We start from the raw sequence: 22,394 nt of genomic DNA on the forward strand, positions 1-22,394 counted from the left end.
CCTTAGAGGGCCTCTTGGAGACCAATTCAGTCCGGCTGAGGCTGTCCATGGTAACTGGGTAACCTCTTGCCCAGACGCCATTCTTCACTGTCCTGTTTTGAGCAGTCGGGATAGCAGGATCTCCTTGAGGTGGTGGGTTCCCTGCACACAGCTCCAATGGGACTCCTGAGTCCGCAGACTGAGGAGCAAGCCCTGGTTACTTGTAACCCCACCACTCCAATGCTTTTGTCTCTGAGGGGCGGGGGGTGGGGTGGGCTGACTTCTCATGCACGGGATGAACAGTGGGCTCTGGTTAGCCCAGCACGGCGGGCTCAGGCAAATGAATAGCCGCAGGTGGGGGGTGCTGCCTTTCACCCCCATACGTAGGATCTCGACTTTGGGAAGGTGCGGCCCACGGTGGCAGCCGCAGCAGCAGAGGCAGGGCTGGCACAGCTGAAGAGGAGGAGCTGGAAGCTGGGTCTTGCCTGCCCAGCCTCTTAGAGGCCAGGCCTCCAGCTGGGCCCTAATTCGCAAGGCTGCTGCCAGCACTCATTCATAAATGATGAAAAAGCTCTCAGCAAATGCCGAGCCATGCATCAGGCCCCAAGGCCCCTGCTGGGGACCTGAGCACTGAGCAGACTGAGTCCCCAAGCGGCACTCCCGGACTGGTGAGTACCCTGCCCTGTTTCAACTCTGAGGTCCACTACAGCCAGTGTCACCCTGGACAAGTGAGCAGGGCTGACTGCTGACATTCTGCTGTTTGTGGAGATGGGGATGGGTCCACTCGGGGCTTCCCTCTGGGACCTCAGAACAGCAAGCTTTGGCGGTTTCTCCTTGCTGACAGGGCGTATGACAGCTGGCGTTGGAAAGGGCAGCCAGAGGAACATGTTTTCTGATAGTCTGGGGAGGTGGAGACCAGAGGAAGGCAAGGAAGCAAACGCTGATGGCCCTTATTGCAGGAGCAGGCTTGGCCTTTGGCATTAAAGCCAGCTCCATCTGGTCCCCAACCTCACTTCTGGAAACCCAATTTGCTTAAGCCCTAGAAGCCTACTGTCCCCATCCTAAGAGGGAGAAAGCAGCCACACCCAGAGTTGAGCATTTCCACAATGAGCCTCCATATCTCCTTTCCTAATGTGCCCCACAGAACATCCCTACTCTCATGGGAAGCCCTTCTTGGGTGATGTGTTCATTTACAGTCTAGCCAAGGGCAGAACAAGATTTTACTGGGCCCTTAAGTTCGTGTAACTGGACAGGTCCTTTTATAAGAAAGCAAAACAAAGGCACCCAATAAACGCTGAACTACACTAGGCCTTGGTGGAGCTGGGGCTGCCTCTGCAGCCGTTGAGGTTACCACTGGGTGGGCCTCGGGCCACAGGACCGATGCTGTATGCAGAAGCAGCAGCAGGAACACAGCAGCCCTCCCTCCCTGCTCAGGAAGCCCCTCACCTGGTGGGAGGGCTCTGAATCAGGGTCTGGGGAACTTTTAAGACTTACAGGTTCCTGCCTGACACTCCCTATATCCCCTTCCCACGCCCACCTCCCTGCCACTACCACCTAATCCAACCCAGGCAGGACCCCTCCAGCTATGTAAACACAGCTTTCTCTGTCTGAGAAATGTGGGCAGAGTGGGGGGTACTTTGAATGCTACTGGGAAAAGGAGTTTTTAAAAGATTCATTTTTAATTTGAAGTAAGTGTGTGTGTGAGAGAGAGAGAGAGAGAGAGAGAGGGAGGGAGGGAGGGAGAGAGAGAGAGAGAGAGAGAGAGAGAGAGAGAGAGAGAGAGAGAGAGAGAATGTGAATACTGGCACCCTTGGAGGTCTGAAGCATTGGATTCCTCTGGAGCTGCAGTTATAGGCAGTCGTGAACCACCTAATAAGGGTGTTGGGAATTGAACTCCAGGTCTCTGTAAGAGCAGAGCAGTTCGTGCGTCTTAAGCCCTGAGCCATCTCTTCAGCCCTCTGAAAGTTTTTTTATTGCTACATGCTGGGTACCTGGGAATGCCCAGGGTTAGACTGAGTAAATGACAGACGGATGGATGGGTGGTAGATGAGAGATTGTCAGCCATAGACTCTGCTTGTCTTACACTTTACTGCTTCACATGGGAACTCTTTGATGGACCAAATGCGGGGTTCCAGGAGATTACTACAGATAGCCCTTTGTAGCTGAGGATTAACAACTGGAAAATAGGGGTTGGGGATTTAGCTCAGTGGTAGAGCGCTTGCCTAGCAAGCACAAGGCCCTGGGTTCTGTCCCCAGCTCCAAAAAAAAAAAAAAAAAAAAAAAGAAAAAGAAAAAAAAACAACTGGAAAATACATTAATTACATTATATGTAGAATATGTGTATAGATGGTTTTATTACTCCCTAAACACTACAGCAGAACAGTGATTTATATGGCATGTATTACGTATTGTCAGTCCTCCAAAGATGACTGGAAGTACTCAGGAGAATGTGTGAAGGTTATACGCAAACATCGCCACTTTATACAAAGGGTCTGAGTATTCTCAGGTGTCTGGAGGGGTCTGGAACAACCCTTATGGGTAACAAGGGTCTACAGAATAATGGAGAATGATGACCACAAGACTCCCTGGCCTATTTCCTTTCCAGATCCATCTGGTGCATTCATCCACCCAGCAGACATTCGCTTAGGCCACGGACTTGGATGCTCTGGAATCGTGAGTGGAGGCCGCTGTCCCTGACCTCTAGGAACCATAAGCAGAAATCCGGTGATATGGCACGGTACCCAAGTCTAGGCTCTGACTCGGAACTCGGAGAGCAGAGAGAAGAAGTGTCACCATAGCTAGGGATGGAGGTCACCTGTAAGTTACATTCTGATGCATGCTTGGAATGGGTGGGCAATTGCTCCCCTGAAAGAGTTCATTCCAGCAGGCAAGATGGCAGTATGGCTGAAAAGTAGACAAGGATTTCAAACCACAATTCTACTTTGAAATGGGAAAGCAAGCTCAGCCTTTGGGCCTGTTACTTCCTTTAGATCTTTTGCTTCCATGTCCTGCGTACTTGGATATCATGCCGGGAGATTTACATAGCCTCTGGCCATCATCTGCTAGAGACCTTGGACATAGTGCCCTGAGACGAACATGGTCTCTTGCCATCAGCTAGAGTTGACTTAGTTGATTACTAGCAAGAACACTAGGTGTATAATTGGCAGTTGACAGTTTGTATCCTGGGCTCATTGTTGGGGAATGAGTGGGGGGAATTATTTCTTCTCTGGATGGGTTTTCACCAGGAAGGGGAAGCCTCTCCAGGCTGGGATCCTTACCCATGTGATCAGGGGACACTGAGAGTCCAACAGCAGCTTCTCCTGAGGGTCTGAACCAATATAATAGACAAACACAGAATCACACAGAAGCAAAGCTGGTATCCTACGCCCCTGGATTCAGCAGCAGGAAGCGGCCAGGAGAGAGGGTCACCTCCTCTGGGCTCTGGATTCTGAGAAGAGGAATGCCATTCCATCACATGGGAACAAGTGCTTCTAGACTGGGAATCTCAACTCATCTTCTCTTTCTCCAAGCAAAGCTACCGTGGTTCCCAACATTGGGAGAAGCAGAGGGATGTTGAAAATTATATGATTTTTTTTTTAGGTGAATCCCACCCAAAACCAGACTGAAATCTCACAGGCTTTCAGGTCCCGGGACCTGGTGTCTTTTGGGTCGAGCCGATGTTTGGTAAGATCTGTTTGCACAGGGGAGAGGGGAAGCCATCATCACTGAGCACCTAGCAACTGCCTGGGTTTGTGGTTGAGCTGATCTAATCCTCACAATAGCCCTTTAAGTCAGTGTTATCACCTTCCCTTTATAAAGCCGGATACTCAGATTTAAGGAGTGCTGAGGCAAATTCCCCAAGATCATGCTCCTAATCAGGAACAAAGGCAAAAGTCAAAGTCAAGTGCACCTGACTGGAAGTCATCCTTTGTAATAAAACCCCTCCGTCTGTGGCAGGCAAATCCTAAGGAGGCCCCGAGATATCTCTGGGAGGGTAGGTGGAGTCTGGGAATGTGCTGATGGGATCATCTGATAGAGACTGCCTGTGCAGGCTGGAGAAGCAGCAGCCATGGATATATGTCCCCTCAGCTCCCAGCCTGGAAGCAAGGAAAGGGCTCTGCTTTTGTGAACTGTCAGTGGGGTCACAGGGCAAGCCACCATGGGCAGCTTCAAGGCTCCTGGCTAATGGAGAGTGGGTTGGCAGGCCTCCAACAGACAACCACAACTGACTCTTTTCTGTCAGCAACCAGAGGACAGAATGTATCCCATCCCACACCTCATCTGTATGCTCGGGACACTTGAGCAGAGGGCCTACAGAACATGTCCCCATTCCCAAGCCAAGGTAACAGGGAGTCCATGTCTGAGCTCTTTGAAGCCACTGAGATTTTCGTGATGAGTTGTAGAAGTATTTTTTTTAAAAAAAAACTGAATATATGCCTCACAGAAAGAGTTCATCTTGCCTTTGGGAGCTCAAAGCAGCCTTGAAAGGAGCTGTAGTCCCAGGGAGAAGGTCATGTCACCTTTGGGAAACTGTTTCCTCTAAGACTAAGTTGAGGCTAAGTGACAACTGAAATGGGCCCCTGGTTAAGATTTATATCACAGGGTTGGCTGTGGGGAGCAATGGATGGATCATAGTAATGTGCATTCTTAGACTCCACAGTGAACTGTGTGTGTGCATGCGTGTGCGTGTGTGTGTGTGTGTGTGTGTGTGTGTGTGTGTGTGTGTGCGCGCGCGTCCATGTCCATGTGTGTACGAGCACCCTCATATATACAGGCCCAGGAGCAATGCTGGGCGTTGTTCAATTGCTGTCCACTTACTTCATTTTGGAGACAGGGTCTCTTACTAGCTTAGAACCCCCCAAGTAGACTAACCCCAGGATCCACCTGCCTTCACTCCTCACCCTGGGGTTATAAGCACGAGTCACTATGCCTGGCTGTTAGTTTTGCTTCTTTTTTATTTATTTATTTCAAAAAGATGGGTTCTGGGGATTGAACTCAGGTCCTTGTGCATTCAAGACAAGTATTTTCTGGGCTATCCCCCTAGGCCTTCCACAGTGAATTACCAAGGCTCAGTGGTAAACCAGACTGTGCATGCTGTATTCTCTTAGAGAGCAATACACAGCGGTGTTCAGGAGTCTGCTGGTTCTGGCAGTCGAATGTGAAGCTGAATTCATCTTGAGTTCACTTCCTGGGGGCTGCTAGCATGAAGTCCCACACCCTGGGAGGGTGGCTTCAAACAGCTGGCTTTACTCTCTCTTGTACCTGGGAACCTTCAGGTATGGACTGGGCCATGCTCTCTGGTTCCAAGAGAGAGCCTGGCCTATGCCCTCTCCTCTTCCTCTCTCCCCTGTTCTCATAGGCACCCAGGATATTGGATTCTGGCCACCTTAGCAGAGCACGACCTTAACTTGGTAACATTTGGTTCTAAAGACCTTCTCTGGTTCTCTATCATTACGGGGGACAATACAGTCTACAACCCACCCCCCAAATCTACATATGATGTGACTAAAAGGCATTGGGAACGCCCTCTTCCCACCTACCCCTCCTGCCCCTTTCAGACGATATTATTTTAGATACCTCTGCCAATATTTTCTGGAACTTTCTGGCCCCTGATGTCTCATATTCCTCACTGGCTTCTGGAGCACAATGGATACCAGGAGACACAGGGAAAACGAATGATCAAGGGAAATGGAGCAGGTGAGGTGGGGCAGAGGTGTGAGTGTGTGGGGAGACAGGGTGACAGCTACGGCAGGTAACACCGTTGGTGCCCAGGTTAGATTTCTAAGCAAAATAAAGAAAGCTGTCTTATAGGTTCAAAGAAAACACTGGCACTGTAGATAAGCAGGGACCCCTCCTCTTCCCCACCTCCTCTGGCTTCTCTCTCGTGAGCGTCTGGTGTGGAGGAGGAAGATTCTTCTGCAGGGTGCCTCACACAACCAGAATGGCCAGGTCACCACGGGGTAACCTGAGAGGACGAAGCAGAGTCTCGACACCCACGCCCCAGCCTGGGGTGTTCCGTTACCCGACCTGAGTGTGGGTAACAGGATCCAGGCAAACAAGAGCTTCAGGTACCAATTGAGGGTCTCCTGTGCTCCCCGGTGAGCACAAACAGGGAGTCATCTAGCCAGGTTGGGGACTGTCAGGATATGCAGTGTCATGTGTTACAAAAAGGATGTGCAGGTGTGAGATGTCTGTGCGTGTGTGCATACTGCAATCGCTTTCCGCCCTGGGAGGACCTAGGTGGTCCGCACACACCGGGACCTTGTGTGATCTGAGTCATGCCACCACACATGAACTGGCACCAAGACCAACAGGAAACACTGCTCACCCATCACCTGTCTACAGAGATTCCTTGCACTCCAAGGAACCATACTTCCCAGCTTCCCTTGCCTCTGGTTCCTCAGCAGGCTTGGCCAAAGGGAAGCTCTATCTGGTGTTTATAACAGGAGCCAGCCATCGGTCCTTAGTTATAGCAACACTGGCTGCAGGGTGCAGGAGGCTCTACTCCGACCTCCCTGCCTGGCATCACGGTTTTGAAGTTACCTATAGAGTAGCCTGGGTCATTATTGTGCTTTGGCTTCTCCAGGGACCAGAACCAGGGTGCTGACAGACAGAGGTCTCCAGTCAGTAGAGACCATGCTGCTTCAAGCAGCACTGTGGGGAGGAGGCGTGAGCAGGGTAGGGAGGAGCACCAGTTCCTCCTGGAAGTGGAGTAGGCAAGGCTTCTGAGAAGCGCCAGACCTTCCCATGTTTCAGCTGTGGGCTCCTGCAGGGAGCTACTACCTCATGTCCTTCTGTCACTGACCCAGAGTCATCCATCACTCTCATCCTGGATCTAGAGGGCAACAACCTTCCTGGACTGTGGCTAGAGAGACAACTCTGGAACCGGACTCCTTAGGTTCAAATCCCGACCTTAGCCCTGTCTATGAAATGAAGACAAAGTTTTAAGAAATTAGTTAAGGCATGGGAGCCTTGTACAGTCCAGTCCAACTAGAGTGGGGCGGTCGAGCCTGCTTGCCCCTGCACATGGCCTCACTATGACACACCGTCCACTCTGTCGCCCACAGTGTGTTCCCCTAAATTCCCGCATCTAGTCTATTTCCAAGATGAAAAACAGACCGAATGCATGCTTCCTCCCTCACCCTCCTCGGATCCCATTGTGCCTACTCTGAATTCTTCTCACGTGTTCCTAACAATGTCCTGCCCTTGTGCCTTGTTCCTCCCATTCCTCATTGCCCGGAGGCTGTGAGCACTCAGCCTCACGATGTTTCACCCAGCACCTTTCAGCTGGGAGGGCAGGCATAGGCTCCTCACAGGCGAGGACAGGGTCGTTAGCTTCGTCCTCTGCCTCCTCCAGTGCTCCTGCACCCAGCCTGCTGTCTGCTCATTTCTAAGGCAATCCATGGCTCCTCTTCACACCTACCCAGAGACTCCTCAATGCCCAGGGTTGAAGTTGGCTGCGATGCCTAGAGCGTCCTCCCTCCGTGCCTCCGCACCCACCTTCTGTCCTGAGCCCTCTTTTTCCTGTCCTCCCTCACCACCCGACAAACTCATGGTTAACTCCCCAGCCTAGCTCACACAGGTGTCCACAATTCCTCAGAGGCCTCCCCTCTCGCTGAAGCTCCTGTGTGCACAGGGCCGCATGTTTGTGTATAAAACGGCTGTGTGTAAAACCGTGATGGCTGCCTGTCTGTCTGTCTCTCTCTCTCCACACTGGATGCTCAGACTCTTTGAGGAACAGGCCAGCATTTTAGGAGTCACAGAGAACTCCATTAAGAGTCAGCAGATGAACAAGGAGTGCGCACTGTGTGAATGAATGAAGACGGGCTATCTCTGTGTGGCCCTTTCTCCCGCCTGAGGGAATCCTGCCCATTCTGTAAAGGGACAGAGGCAGGACCACTTCCTCCGAGAAGCCCTTCCTGATTTCTCCCCAGGCAGACAGAGACTAAGTCATTCCAGACTTGAGACATAAGGCATTTCTCCTGACCGAGGGTTCCAGCATATCCTCCTTCACTTAGGAGCCCCTCAAGGGCAGGCTTCATGCTAAGCCTGCTAGAGTGGCTGGAAGGGTCCTGTTGGAACTCAGGTTAAGGCATGCCTGGGTTAATCCAAGTCCAATTCTCCTCCTGCCGTGTTACCTTGTGAGGCTGACAGGACCTCATGGAGTTTATGAGGATAACGTGAGAGCAACAGGTTCCAAGGCCTGAACCTGGGGAGGGCCATGTCATTCTAGACAGCTCTACACCACAGAATTTGCTGACAAAGTCCCTTTTCTTCCAGCATCCCCAAAAGGCACTTGTGAAACAACTACTGAATGAGTGAATGAGTGAATGAATGAATGAATGAATGAATGAGTGAATGAATGAACGCACAAATCCGTGAGTCCCCAGAACTTAGCAAGGGCTAGGTACCTGCGTCTCCAACGAGCTGAGTATATCAGATTCAAACAACAACAATCAGAAGCCCTAAGTTAGGAATTGTTGGGGGGCATCTGAGGGTTGGAGCAGGCCACCTGGGGCGCCTTTGTTAACTCCACATTCTATTTTCCTTGTGGGTAACTTTTCTTGAAGCTAACACACAGAGCACACTCCTGAGAGAGGAGTTAGATGGGCAAGCTTCCTCACCCTTGTAACAACCACGCAGGTGATGACGGAACATGTCCCCTGCCTGGCAGGCTCCCTTTGTCTCCCGTCCATCAGTGCCCCCAGAGAAGCCATTTTGCTAGCCATTTTGCCTAGACAGTCTTGCCGCTGTTCAACATGATCTGAGCGGAAGCCTGCAGGATGATCACAGTTTTCCCACCTGTTGTGTGCTAGCTAGCCAGGAGTCAGTAGGTGAGTGCCGTCGTTGGGATCTGGGTGTGGACTTGGGGTGGCATCCCCTGTGAGACCTTCCCTGGAGGTTTGATGTGTGTGGGGAGTGTCTTCTCAGAGAGCTGTCTTAGCAGACTGCCCCCTGTCTCACTGAAAGCACATCATCCTCAGAGCTGCCCTGTCTTACAGTAGCCTCCATCCTCTGAGTCACATCTGAACCCAGCATCGTTGGTCACAGAGCTCTACCCTCCTCCCCGTCTCCCTCTTCCTCCTCCTCTTCCTCCTCCTCCATGAAGCCTTCCATGCTCACCTGGCCCACAGCCAGTGTGTAACAACCCCTGGGATGCCCCTGCTGGGTGGGCCCTGCTTGCACACCACACCCAGCCTCTCCCTGTAGCATTAATTGCTTGCATGGTGACCCGCCCCCACCTCCTGGGGGGGTGTCACTGTAGGTTCTCTGGGATATTCACAGGGCGCAGAGACAATTTGATCCCCCTCTCTTTATTACTGTGTAGCATTGCATGGTAGCTTTTAGCATGGGGCTGAGAAAGAATTCAGACCAGGCTTCGGAGTCAGAGACCTGGCTGTCAGAACCCACTGTGTCTTGGGCAGTCATAGGGCATGCCACTGTGGAATGCCTGTGTGTTAGTAGCAGTAGGCCATAGCCAGTACTGTAACTGAATGGTAGCTGGGGTAAAGGAGGAAACCCTGAGGCAACTGATTGTTATTAGAGCCCCAAATTCACTAGGCTGCTGCCTTTGCAGCCTTAAGCAAGTGTCTGGACTTCCCGTTCCCTCGGTTTCTCCATCTATGGGAAGTAGCAATTGTTGCTGCCTCGGAGGGAGGCTGAGGATTAAGCAGGCTAATGTCTATTAATGTGTATAAACCACTCAAGGCAGCTGCTGGCGCACAGGAAGGACCATTGCAACTACTAGCTCTCCTTCTGTCCACAATCCACCTGATTACCTGGTAGTTAATTCAATAATTAATTAAACACCGTTAAATCCTGGCTGTTAAGAGGAGGGACGGGATAACGAAAGGGAAGCACACGGAGCAGGAGATAATAGATACTGTGCTTGGTCCGCAGAGAGCACTTGAGAGCCGTTGTAATTATGATAAAGAGAAAGGTGATCAGCAGGGGGCGGGGCAGATGAGCTGCCCGTGTTGGAGGAGAAAGCACACACCGTGGGGACTGGATGGGGCTAGCCTGGGCTTCTCCCTGCTTGCTCCACTTCTAAAAGGGAAGAAGGTCTCCTGAAGGTCTGGACCCATCTTGTCAGTGCCTGGAACCAACTAATATTTTATAACGTGTTGATTTTAAGCCAGATATGGGCAAGCAACATATGCATATATACACATGTGTGTATATGTATATGAAATATACAACCATATATGAAATATATATGCAAGCATCTATAATCTATAATGCAGCCACATATAATATATATATATATATAATGCAAAACCAAAACTCCAGGTAAACCTCCTTTCCGTTCCTCTAGGGGTGGGCAGACTCAGGAGAAGTAAGCACTTCCAAGAATCTGAAGGGCCTTGAAGGGTCACAGATGAGGGTTTTGTTTTCAGGTTCCAGGAAACATCGAAGAAGAAAAAAAGAAGTGACGTCACTGCTGGAGGGCTGGCCATTCTGATCCGACTCGAGAATAACTTTTCCGGGTCAAGAGCTCGAACGAGAGCTGGGGAGCGCTGGGCTCTCACAGCACTGCACCTGCTGCTGTGTTCACCTTTGTCCTAATGGAGACCCCTGCGAACGGGAAGCAGCGTGGTGGCCCGGCCATCAGGATGGGCAAGGAGCTTAGACATCTGCAGTAAGTGGCATTTAAAGGGTCAAGTGACTGTGACTCGAAGAGAAAGAGGTCATGTTGTCACCAGCATGACAGGACACCTGGGAAGCTGCCTTTCCTGCCAGGCACCCGCTATGCAGATTTTCCCAAACTTTACACAAATGGAATTAGTGCTGGGAAATTATTTTTGGAGAGAGTACCCTTTGTCTAAACGAGTTTGAAGATCTGTGGAACAATGAAGCAGTTTAAACTTGTCACAGGGGAAGAATGCCAGGGGCTAGGGGCACGCAACAGACCAAAGCTGCTTCTGTCTAACTGGCACTAGATTTCCGTTTTTATGAAACGTGGTCAGCCTGGCTGCCCTCTTGGGAGTCTCTCAGGATCCCAGGGCCCTCTCTGGGGTACTCAGCTTTACCTACGTGATAGAAGTTCCTAAGAGCCCACACCCACATTCCGTTTCCCCCTCAATTACTTTGTGGCACTTTTTACTGGAGGAGATAGCTCTCTAGGATGAAAACCCAGTCCGTAAACTGCAACGTATGGGAAACAAAAGATCCAGCTACAGGCAGCTCTTGAAAGCTTTGATCCAGGAATCAATTTGGTTACAAGTCAGGGGTGGCCAGTCCTTAAACCCTGGCCAGAAGCCATGGGCGTGGTGCCCAGATACATTTAAGAATAAAGAGTTGAAACACGGGACTGGAGAGGTGGCTCAGTGGTTAAGAGCACTGACTGCCCTTCCAGAGGTCCGGAGTTCAAATCCCAGCAACCACATGATGGCTCACAACCATCTGTAATGAGATCCGATGCCCTGCTCTGGTGTGTCAGAAGACAGCGACAGTGTACTCACATACATTAAATAAATAAATTAAAAAAAAAAAAAGAGTCGAAACACCATCAGTGGGGAACGAGTGCAAGTATCCATTCATCTGTCTGGAGACGAGCCCGGTGGTTTCCTTTGATTTCATAAGCATGAGGTTTATACCACCACCTTCAATATAATAGAAAATTTGGAAACCATAGGAGATAAGATAAATCACTCCTGCTTACCATGACTACTGCATTAACAGTTTGGTGAATTTCCTTCCAATATTTTCCCCGGCCTAATAAAACAGCCATCACCACAGTCACATCTACTCTGCACCAGATGATAAAAGGTCCCACAACTGTGGGTTTTTCACTCACTCGATTTGTATTTAATAGAATTCTCTCTGTGTTTAAGAACCCTCCTAATCATGGCAGAGTTAAAATAATACTTTTCTTTTTTTCTAAATCTAGGAAACGCTTCAAGAACTTTAAAAAAGCTGGTCTCCCACTGGAAGCTTGCATGATTTAAATGTGGCCGGCCAGAAAGGGAAGAGGAGAAATTATTAGAATGAAAAATGGAAAAGAAAGAGGGGAGATAGACAGGAAGAGAGGGGGAGAAGCTGGCGTTTGTGAAAGCAGGGTCTGTGTTGTGGAGATGGCTCAGTGGGTGAAGTTACTTCCCACGCAAGCGCCAGGACCTGAGCCTGAGCCGCAGCGCCCACACAAAGGCCAGGAGAGGTGGTAAGAGACAGGCAGTTGCCTGGGGTTCTCTGGCCTTGCTGAGCTGGTAAGCTTTAGGTTCAGTGAGAGACTCTTGACTCAAAAGCAAGGTGGAGCGAGACCAAGAGAGACACCTAACAGTGAACCCGTCTTTCTCTACAAATCCACGCACACACGCACACACGCATACACATGGGAGTGGTGACAGAGACAAAGGGGAACACACACACACACACACACACACACACACACACACACACACACACACAGAAAGGAGGACCCCAGTGGTGGCCAGGTATGTGAATGGTGGGGATAGTATAGCTATGCTGAGCATGGTGGCCACCCAAAAAAGAATGGTTAGGACATATCAAAAATAGTCACTCCAAGGAAGAGGCCAGAGGGCAGCAGCCTCAGGGCCTCAGGCTACAGGTTATAAGTGATCACCGGAGTGGGAGAGGAGAGCCCTTCTGAATGGGTAAGCCAGTGGGACCTCTCAGCCACCAGGCATCTGGCCTGGACTCACGGTCTGGAATCCTTGAGCTCCTTAGACTCAAAGACAACAAAAGCCATTTTTCATGCAAGAGGAGTCAGCCATCAGGAGGAATCAGAGCCCCTTTTGTATGACAAGCCAAATTGCTGAAGCGAGAAAATGTCTCAGGCGAGGGCTCAGATGCGAGCCGGGGACGGCGTGCTCGCCTGGGGAACCCTTGCTGTCAATGTGCACTTGTTATCGGAGCTTTTCAGAGCGAGGCCCGGAAGCAGTGCTGGGTAGCCTCACCCCACACCCACAGCATCTTAATGAGGAGTTGGTGGCATGGCCTTGGCTTGGCTGTGCAGCCCCTGGATGGGAGCCTGAGTGTCCTGAGATGTCCTGAGAGAGTCTTGGTGGTAGGGGGCATCCCCCCCAGTGCTTTTCCTTGCCCATGCTTTGGGGTATGGATTAGGAGGGAGGTGTGCACAGGCCCTGGATTAAACACTAATCCCATGCTCATCCTGGCTCTGTTATGCCATCTCCAGGTGCTGGGCGGTCTTTATGACATCAAATAAGATGCTGATGGTACAGGGCTACAGTTCCAGCCCCAAGCCAAGCAGGTGCCTATCTCTTCTTCGCTTCTGCTGAGACTGCCACCAACCCATTTTACAATCAAAGCGACTGAGTCTCAGAGAAGGTGGACTGACTGTCTTAGGGTTCCTGAAGGAGGAGGCAGTCTGGACTCCAATCCTGACTCACTCAAGTCTGGCTCTGTCTCACTCCCCTGCCTACTCTCTGCAATGCAATTCCAAGAATACTGTTTAGTTCAGGCCTGCTTTATGACAGGCTCTCCCCACACCCCATCTTGTGAAATGCCTCTCCTTGTTGTAGGTGTCTCTCTAGAACCAGAGGGGAAGGATTTGCACTTTTTAGGTCCACTGCGCCTAGCTCAAAGCTAGGTATTCACGAGGGCCCTGCAAATGCCTCGAGGTGGTGATGCTACAGTAACCCAGCCTTTGTCCTTCGAGACAGAGTCTGATCTAGATAGGGGGTGATCCTGGTGGCATCTCTCGGGAAATGGGAAAGCATTGAGTTTTAGCTTCCGTTCCCAGATGTCTTTACCGTGCTGCCATCTCTGAGACCCTCTTCCCTCTAGCACCAGCTTTTCTGTACCCCAAAGTCTTCTTGGAGAAGAACAGGTCGCTCAGGGTCACTGATGGCATTTGCAGGGTCCTCTCGTTCAGAAACGTTTAAGGAGCTGGAGAGATGGCTCAGGAGTGCTTGCCATGAAACCATCAAGACCGAGTTTGGATCTCCACATCCCATCTCCTCAGGTTGGCTGGGCATGGTTGTAATTCCAGCCTTGAAAGGCAGGGGACAAGGATCCACAGAGCAAGCTGGCTAACAGGATTAGCCATATGACGAGGGCTCCAATTAGGGCAGAGACCTTGCCTCCCTCAGTGAATAAGGTGGAACTGACTGAGAATGGGTCCCCAAATCAACCTTTGGGCCTTCACACAATGGTGTGTGTGTGTGTGTGTGTGTGTGTGTGTGTGTGTGTGTGTGTACACTTCCCGAAGACCCTGCCCACCATGAGAAAATGGGGGAGGTCTCCAGCCTCCACCTTGCTCTGTCTTTTGTCGTCCAGGCAGCCCTTGAACTCTCTATGTAGCTGAGGATGACCCTGACCTGATCCTGATCCCTGCCTCTCCTAAGTGCTGGACTTACAGATGTGCTCCCCTATACCTTGTTTATGGGCTGCTAGGAATCAAGCCTAGGGTTTTATGTAGTGTACCAAATGAGTTATGTTCCCAGATCCTGGAGTATGGGTTTTTCCTAGTCATCTTGAGTTCAAATTTCCTAGATGTCTCTCCCTTTCTTGCCCAAACTAGGAAGGCCAACCTTCCAGGATCCTCGTGACATCCTCTGTATTGCAACTTAATACTCACAACAAAAATCTGTCCCTGAGTCTCTCAGCTAGAGTTTTAGTTTAGAAGTTTGATTGCTACCTTAAGCCAAAAGCACAGGGTTAGTTCACATCACCAGGGGGAACTGTTTCTTTCCTTCCTTCCTTCCTTCCTTCCTTCCTTCCTTCCTTCTATCCATCCATATATCCAATCATCCATACATCTACCTATCCACCCACCCATCCACACCCACCCACCCATCCAATCATCCATCCATCCATCCATCCAATTACCCACTCACCCATCCATCCACACACAGCCATCCATCCATCCATGCATCCCCATCCATCCATCCAACCATCCACCCATCCATCCATCCAATCATCCATCCATCCATCCAACCATCCATCCATCCATCCATCCATCCATCCCCATCCATCCATCCAACCATCCATCCATCCAATCATCCAACCATCCATCCATCCATCCATCCATCCAACCATCCATCCAATCATCCAACCATCCATCCATCCATCCATCCATCCAACCATCCACCCATCCATCCATCCAATCATCCATCCATCCATCCAACCATCCATCCATCCATCCATCCATCCACCCATCCCCATCCATCCATCCAACCATCCATCCATCCAATCATCCAACCATCCATCCATCCATCCATCCAACCATCCATCCAATCATCCAACCATCCATCCATCCATCCATCCAACCATCCATCCAATCATCCAACCATCCATCCATCCATCCATCCATCCATCCATCCATCCAACCATCCATCCATCCAATCATCCATCCATCCATCCATCCATCCATCCATCCATCCATCCATCCAATCATCCAACCATCCATCCATCCAACCAACCATCCATCCATCCATCCATCCATCCATCCATCCATCCATCCATCCATCCATCTCCTTCCTTCCTTCCTGGCTTCCACATCTCTATCCCCAGGCCATGGCTAGCTCAGTCCCAGGAGAGGAGAGATCTTCAATCAGATACATAGAGAACCTAAGCTCTCCTCTCCCCATAGGCTACTCAGCCTTGGGAAATGGTTCTTCTGTGGGCTTCCTGGACTGAGCCACTGCAAGATTCCTCCTAGCCTCTTACTTCTGTGCCTGTCTCCCAACTTCCACACTTCACATCCAGCCAATCAATCAGGGGGCCTCCTTCAGGCTTTGGAAAACGCCCTTCTTGGACATCCAACACCTACTTGTCTCAGTAGACAAGTGTGGTGGTCTCACAACAGACCACCATTCTGGCTTCGACTCTGGTCAGTTTACCTCGGTGACCTCCCAGCTTCAATCCGTCTGCTCCACAAGAGGGGTGTACCCACAAAACCCACTTGATGGCTGCCTACTACATGTAAGTCATGTAAGTCTAAGCTACCTCTCAAGCTTGGGAGGTGACACAGTGACTAAAATTTTAAAACATATTTACGTGTGTGTGTGTGTGTGTGTGTGTGTGTGTTGCTGTCTATTTCAAGGCACGATTGTGGTAGTCAGATGGCAACTCAAGGGAGTTGGTCCTGCCCTCACCTCGTGGGACCCAGGTATTAGACTCAGGCCACAGTGCTTGGCTTTAGGTACCTTTATCCACTGAGGTATTTCACTGGCCTAAGACTCAGTGACTCCTACTAAACTATCACCTTATGCCGCTCCCAGGCTTCTGGCTGCATCTCCAGCACAGCATGCTCTCCTGTGAGACAGTGATACCACGTATGGGCAGAGTCTTTGGGGACCTTTGGGTAGCATCCTATTTGACCTTTGTGACTGTTGTGTGACTGTCTAGCATCCATACACCCATTATTTACAGAGGAGAAAAACAGAGGCTCGGAGAAACAACGGAACGTGTCCAAGCAGGAAATAGCAAGGTTCAAACGCGGGTCTTGCGGACAGCCTCCAAGCTCTCTCCCTATCAGCGGGTTCACATGAGACTCTGAGAAGTGTCAGAACTGGAAGCATCAGGGAACAAGTCTAGCTTTTCACAAGTGGGGTGCACTCTCACTGGAGGGAGCTGGGGAATGAGGTGATAGCTTGACAAGACCTTTGTGGCTGCATGCAGGGCGAAGAAGACGCTGCCTGAATCCAGGTGGAAGTGCATGAGTGGGCAGGGCAGCAGCCCCATGCAGAGGGGAACTGGCTAGGCAGGGAGACAGAGGCTGTGTTCTAGAAGGAGCCCAGAGGACTGGCAAGTATCAAGAAATAGACTCTGCCCTGTCTCTGCAGTGGCCAGCGCCATGCTGGGCTCAAGGCAGAGCCCCTGAATCTTTGACGGAGGCTGATGACAACCCGTGGGAGAAGGAAGGGAGACTCCTCCAGCTGGCAGACAGCTTGCCCCACACCTCATGTGTGAGGCTCCTGCGTGCAAGCCTTTCCCTATCAAGGTGTGTTGGGGGCGGGGGAGCCAAGAGTGTTTCCGAGAAGAGGATTCTGAAGTCTCTCCGTTCCTGCTACAGTGCCTCGGGAAGCTGGAGGAGGAAGGGAAGCTGTATGGAGGAGGGTGACAGAGAAGGGAGGAGGCATGGAGGCAGGGAGGGGTATCATTTCCCAGCTGGGTAGTGGACTGAGCAAGTCAAGGAGGCTTAAGAGGTTAAGGGACCAGCTGAAAAGTGTCCAGATGGTTAGTGGCAAAATGGGGAGCAGCGCACAGCTCTGCCAACCCTCTTCAGTGTTCTCCATGCCCTAGAACCCAGCCATTCTTTATCTGCCCCTGTCCCAGGCACTGGGAATCACGACTGTAGATCTGGAGTTGATTTTTGGCTGACTTTGGCTCTAGGCGGAAGGATGGCTTTGACCATCCCTAGCTTCATCCCAGATGATGTCTTTCTGCTGCTGGATGTCTCAGTTTCTGCCTTAGCCATTAATTTTGGGGTTCTCAGCAGCCATCTGGAGCTTTGTTGCCCAGAGTGATGAGTTAGCTCCAATGACCTCCACTAAAGGGGCTCTGACTCATCCATCCCAAGACCCTGGTGGCCAGGAAGCTGACCAGGCAACCTCCCAGGTCAGCTTCGACATCTGGGAGATCTATTTCTTATGTGAACTTCCAAAGTTCAGGAATTAGGGCAAGGGGGAATAAATGTGGCAAGATACTTCAAATGAGTACAAGGTGCCAGGCACAAGGAAGGAAGGGCCTTTTGCGTGCTTCGTAGCATGACATTAGAACAACCTGAGGAGCTGATCTCACAACACTCTGATTTATATTAAGAAAATTGATAACCAGAGAGACTAATTTGTCTAGAGATACACAGCCGACAGGTGGCTGGGCTTAGACTTGAACCTGGATCCCTGTGACTGTTGTGCTATTGTAGCTTCTGTATGGACTGATGTGGGGAGAAAGGGTTATCTGTGATGAACTGTTGGGGTCTCGCCTCTGTCCCTGACAGCCAGGAGGTAAAAGGCTAGTAGTAGGTGAGACGGGCAGACTGACAATTTTTCTACTCATTCACTTCTTTCCTAGGCAGTGTGGAACTCTGCTGAGCCAAGAAGCTTCTTGAGCTCTCTGGCTCTTTCTCAGAGATGACAGCAATGGAGATGGCAGCAGGGACTAACAGACAGCACCTGCAGCAGGTGTGCAGGTGTACAGGTGTGCCAGTGTGCAGGTGTACAGATATTCAGGTGTGCAAGTGTGCAGGTGTACAAGTATTCAGGTGTGCAGATGTACGGTGTGCAGGTGTGCAGGTGTAGTGCAGGTGTGAGTTTGTAATCCCAGCAGTGGGGAGGCTGACAGGGAAGACAGCAAGAGGGCCTGGCCATGCAGCGAGACCACCATAAGGAACTAGAACAGTTTTGGGATGTAGCTCAGTGGTAGAATACTTGCCCAACATGTGCAAGGCCCTGAGTTCAAACCTCGGTATTGTCAAAAGCTGATCTGAGGCAAACTAGGCATGATAGTGTACATCTGTAATCCAGCACTTGGGAGGCAGAGGCAGGAGGATTAGGAGTTCAAAGTCAGCCTTGGTTACAAAGTGAGTTCAGCTTGGACTACAGGAGACTCTGTTTCAAATATCCAAGAATAAACAACTGAAATCTTGGTTACCAGAGAGACCCCTGGCCTTGGTCTGTAGACACTTTTGCATCTGTATGCCCCTACCTGTGAGACTGTGGCTTGAGGTTAGGGTGGGTGGGTTGTAGCTACAGTCAAGATCCAAACTCATGCTCCTATGAGGCCACCAATATCTGGGGAACATCCAAGTGAATGCCTGAAAATACCAAGGAGGGAGCTGACTGGGTATGGCTGAGAGTCCACTCTACTGTCTGGAAGCCAGGAGAGAGAGCCTGGGGTCTGGAAGGGACAGCACTGTATGAGTCACACAGACCTCTAGGCTGCACCAGAAGGGTCCTCTGTGTATGCTAGAGGCTGTCACCTAAATGGCTCTGCCTTTATGGCTATGACCCTGATGCATATATCATGGTGGCTGCTGTGCTGGGGACAGATCTAGCAGGGTGGCCTCTGCACTTACTCCAGCTCTGTGACTAGTAACCTTCGTCACTACCACGTGACCTTGGGTAAGTCACTCTGCTATGCTGGTCTTGGGTGTCCTTTGCCTGCTCTGAATGAGAATTAGGCTTCATCAGCAGTTCTCAGCACGGCTGAGGCCTCGTGCTGGGGTGGCACAGGCAGGGGAGCCTTGCTATTAATAAAGGAAGGAGCTGGGCACCTAAAGCTGATGTCAGGTCACCCCATTAATAGACTTGCTCCACCCATTGCTTGAGTTCCCTGTGTATCCCTGAAGGTTAGAGAATTGAGCAGAGCCTCTAGTTGGAGCCGGGCCTGTGTGCCTCCATCCCCACAGCCATCTGCCTGATACTCCCCCAGCCCGGTGGGACCAGTAGGACATTGTGACATCTGAAAACACTTTGTGTGGTCACAGTAGGAGGACTACTGGCTTCAGGTGGTTTAAGGTTGGGTTCCAGTTAAAGATCTTTCAACGAAAGGCAGTGACACAATACAGTCGTATAGGCCCAAACACCAAGTGCACACCGAGGATTAGAAATTCTGCCCTGCAGGGAGCAGCCAGTGGCGATGATGAGCCTTGGGGCTTGTCAGTTATCATGGGCTCCTGGAAGGTTCAAGCACCACTACTTAACTATGAACATGGAGGTTCGTGATGTCAAGAATCTGAGTGAGCCCTGGCTCTGATTTCCTACGATTTCTTCAGACTTCCTCCTTTCAGACACGGCACCATAGTCATCCAGCCGGCTGTGAAGCATCAGATCTGGGCCACAGCCTTGACTCTTCCTCCCCCTCTTCTCCCTACCCTTCCTTCTTAAGTCCTATCCCTGCAGTTGTCATTTGGTCCTAGAGACTCTAGTGTGGCCACCTACCGCAGGGTCCAGATGGGCCTCCTAGCTTATGAGGATAAAACATGAATTGTCTCTGCCGAGCATGTGTGTCGGGGTGCAGACCCAGCACTAGAGACGGGGAGGTAGCAGGATCGGGGTTCAAGTTCAACTCTGCCTATGCATTGAGTTTTAGGCCAGCCTGAGCTACATGAGAACTTGTCTTAGAAAAAATAAAAACAAAAAGCCATCTGATCCCTTGTGGGTCTCCCTGGGGTGCCCTCTCTGGGCTGTCCTCAGCCCACCTTGCCGAACTTCATCCACATCAGGTTTAGTTCAGCTGCGAGTGTGGCTGGACTGCAGTCTCTTCCAGGACACTTCTCTAATTCCATTAGGGAACAAATCAGCACAGAGTGTCAACCGCTCTGCTAGGAAGTGTGTCCTGTTTGTAACAAGAATCCGGGCCTCCCGGGTCTCAGGAAACCAGGTGTTTAGTGAGCATGTGCCAAACGGGTGGGTGGATAGACGGATGAATGGATGAATGAATGAATGAAGTGTGCCAGCAGGCAGGCAGCTTACATTTGTACAGCGCAGCCGAGGTGTTCTGAAGGAACTTAAAGCCCCTGTGTCTCCCACAGAAGCTCTCAGCTTTGCTCAACTTGCAAGTTAAGGCTGGGGTTCTAGTAGGTGAGAAGATTCCAGGTTAGCTGGACTCCACGTGTTAGTTCAGGAGACAGAGGACCGGCAGTCTGTCTTCAACACAGCGAGTTACTTCAGCCTGGCTGTGCTGGTCTTTGCCTTTCACATTTCTGAGACGCTGGGTCCTAGGACCAGAGGCCCTTTCCCACTCTGCCCTCCTGTGATCACTTGCATCAGAATCTGAGCTGCTTGGGGAGACTGACACAAGAGGGGTCTACTGTAAAGACCCGTGGACTGCACCATCACGCATATCTTAAGTCCGGTAGCACAGAGCTTCTTCAGAGCCAGCTGTGGTGGGAACCTTGGGCATCCCTTGGTCCAGGATCCACCAAGATGTGCAGCTTTTCCTTACTAAGTCAGCTGGTTTCCAAAAAGGGGGACTGGTGTTTCCTTTAAGGAGAGAGAAGGAAGAGGGCTTGGGATGCAGCTCAGCTGGGCCAGTGTTTGTCCAACACATGCAAAGTCCTAGGTTCAATCCCCAGCACCTGCATAAACAGGACATGGTGATGCACGCTTGTCTGTAATCCCAGCACTCAGAAGGAGAGGCAAGAGAATCAGGGGTCAAGGTCATCTTAGTATATTGAGTTGATGGCCAGCCTGGACTACATAAGATCCTGGTAAGAGACAGAGGGATGAGGGAAGGACAGACAGAAACAGAAGAGATGGAGGCCATCGGCATTGTCTGTAAGTATATAGATGAGGGAGGGTGCTTCCAAATGACAGGGGCGTGAATGACAGCTGCTGGGCAAGGTACGGGAAGAAACACACCCATCTTGGACTAGCTGTTGAGTGCCCCCAAATTCATATGATGGTGTCCTAATCTTCAGTGTGGATAGCAGAGCACAGAGGTGGGCTTGGTCATGATTAGATTTATCGGAGACCATAAGGAAGGGGTCTTCATGGTAGCCTCACCTCTCTTAGGCACCAACAGCCTCCTCCGACTGTTATGTGCGCACTTCAGGCAAGTGGCCATCAGCAGGTCAGGAAGAGCATTGCACCAGGAGCCCTGGAGCCCAGGAGCCCAGGAGCCCAGGAGCCCAGGAGCCCAGGAGCCCAGGAGCCCAGGAGCCCAGGAGCCCTGGAGCCCAGGAACTAGCCTCTCCCCTTCTGTCTTCCTTGACCTCTAGAACCATGGAAAGAGAAGGCTACTGCTTAAATGGCCTGCTTCTCGCATCTTTAATTATTCTTTTAGGTCAGCAGATTTGGTAAAACTTCCCCTTAGCTGCCCTTCTCCAAGCATCAGTGGTTTACATAAAGGAAGCTATAGCTGTTGGAAGGCGGAGGTGCCTACACTGAAGCTGATGAGGACGAGGAAAGGCAGCCCTGACACGGGAGCTCCACCCATCTTGAACCTCGGCTTCTCTATTTCTAAAAGACAGAGAATGAATATTTCCCTGAAAGTGTTGTTGGCGACTACACACCCCTGTATAAGTCTAAGGTAAATGGTGACGATTATCAACACCGAGGGAATGTGGAACCCAGAAACTGGCACCTCAAAGTCGTAGGGATGGAGGGCCTGCTCTGGCTACTACTACCACCCACCGTAGCCAGACGGGATGGGCTGTCTCTAGGTTAGTGCAAGACAAAGAAAAACGAACATGAGTGACAATGGTCCCAGCACAATTTGGGACCTTGCAGCTGCCGTAGAAACACTATTCTTTATACCCAGCCTCTCTGAGTGGTCTGGTTCGTCCCAGAGTGTGGTGTGAAGACCTTCTTCCCATCTCACCAGCCATGAAAGAACCCGAGGTATATGAGGAATACATGCCCCTCCCACCTATGGGGCTAGGATAGAGCTTAGGATAGCTGGGTCCTCTGGAGCAGACACCCTAGTTAGCTGCCCCCTTCTCACACGCAGGCTAACGGGGCTAGGAGATAGGTATTTTTAATACC

General features: G+C 50.9%; 1 protein-coding gene and 1 long non-coding RNA gene across 5 annotated transcripts in view; one reads left to right on the forward strand and one right to left on the reverse strand.

The window, feature by feature from the left end:
- The window catches only part of Cacng4 (calcium voltage-gated channel auxiliary subunit gamma 4), a 62,061-nt gene that overhangs the window by 34,755 nt on the left and 4,912 nt on the right, over nucleotides 1-22,394 (reverse strand). The window lies entirely within an intron of this gene.
- On the forward strand, nucleotides 293-11,474 carry LOC108352150 (uncharacterized). Of its 4 annotated transcripts, XR_010055850.1 has the most exons (4): nucleotides 341-647; nucleotides 2,585-2,796; nucleotides 3,580-3,663; nucleotides 10,377-11,474. It is a non-coding gene; the product is annotated as an uncharacterized LOC108352150 (long non-coding RNA). The 4 variants fall into 4 exon arrangements; XR_001840306.3 differs by having other exon boundaries at nucleotides 344-647; nucleotides 2,585-3,663; XR_005490490.2 differs by having other exon boundaries at nucleotides 359-647; nucleotides 3,580-11,474.

The sequence above is a fragment of the Rattus norvegicus genome, chromosome 10 (genome assembly GCF_036323735.1).
Source record: "Rattus norvegicus strain BN/NHsdMcwi chromosome 10, GRCr8, whole genome shotgun sequence".
Classification (NCBI taxonomy): domain Eukaryota; kingdom Metazoa; phylum Chordata; class Mammalia; order Rodentia; family Muridae; genus Rattus; species Rattus norvegicus.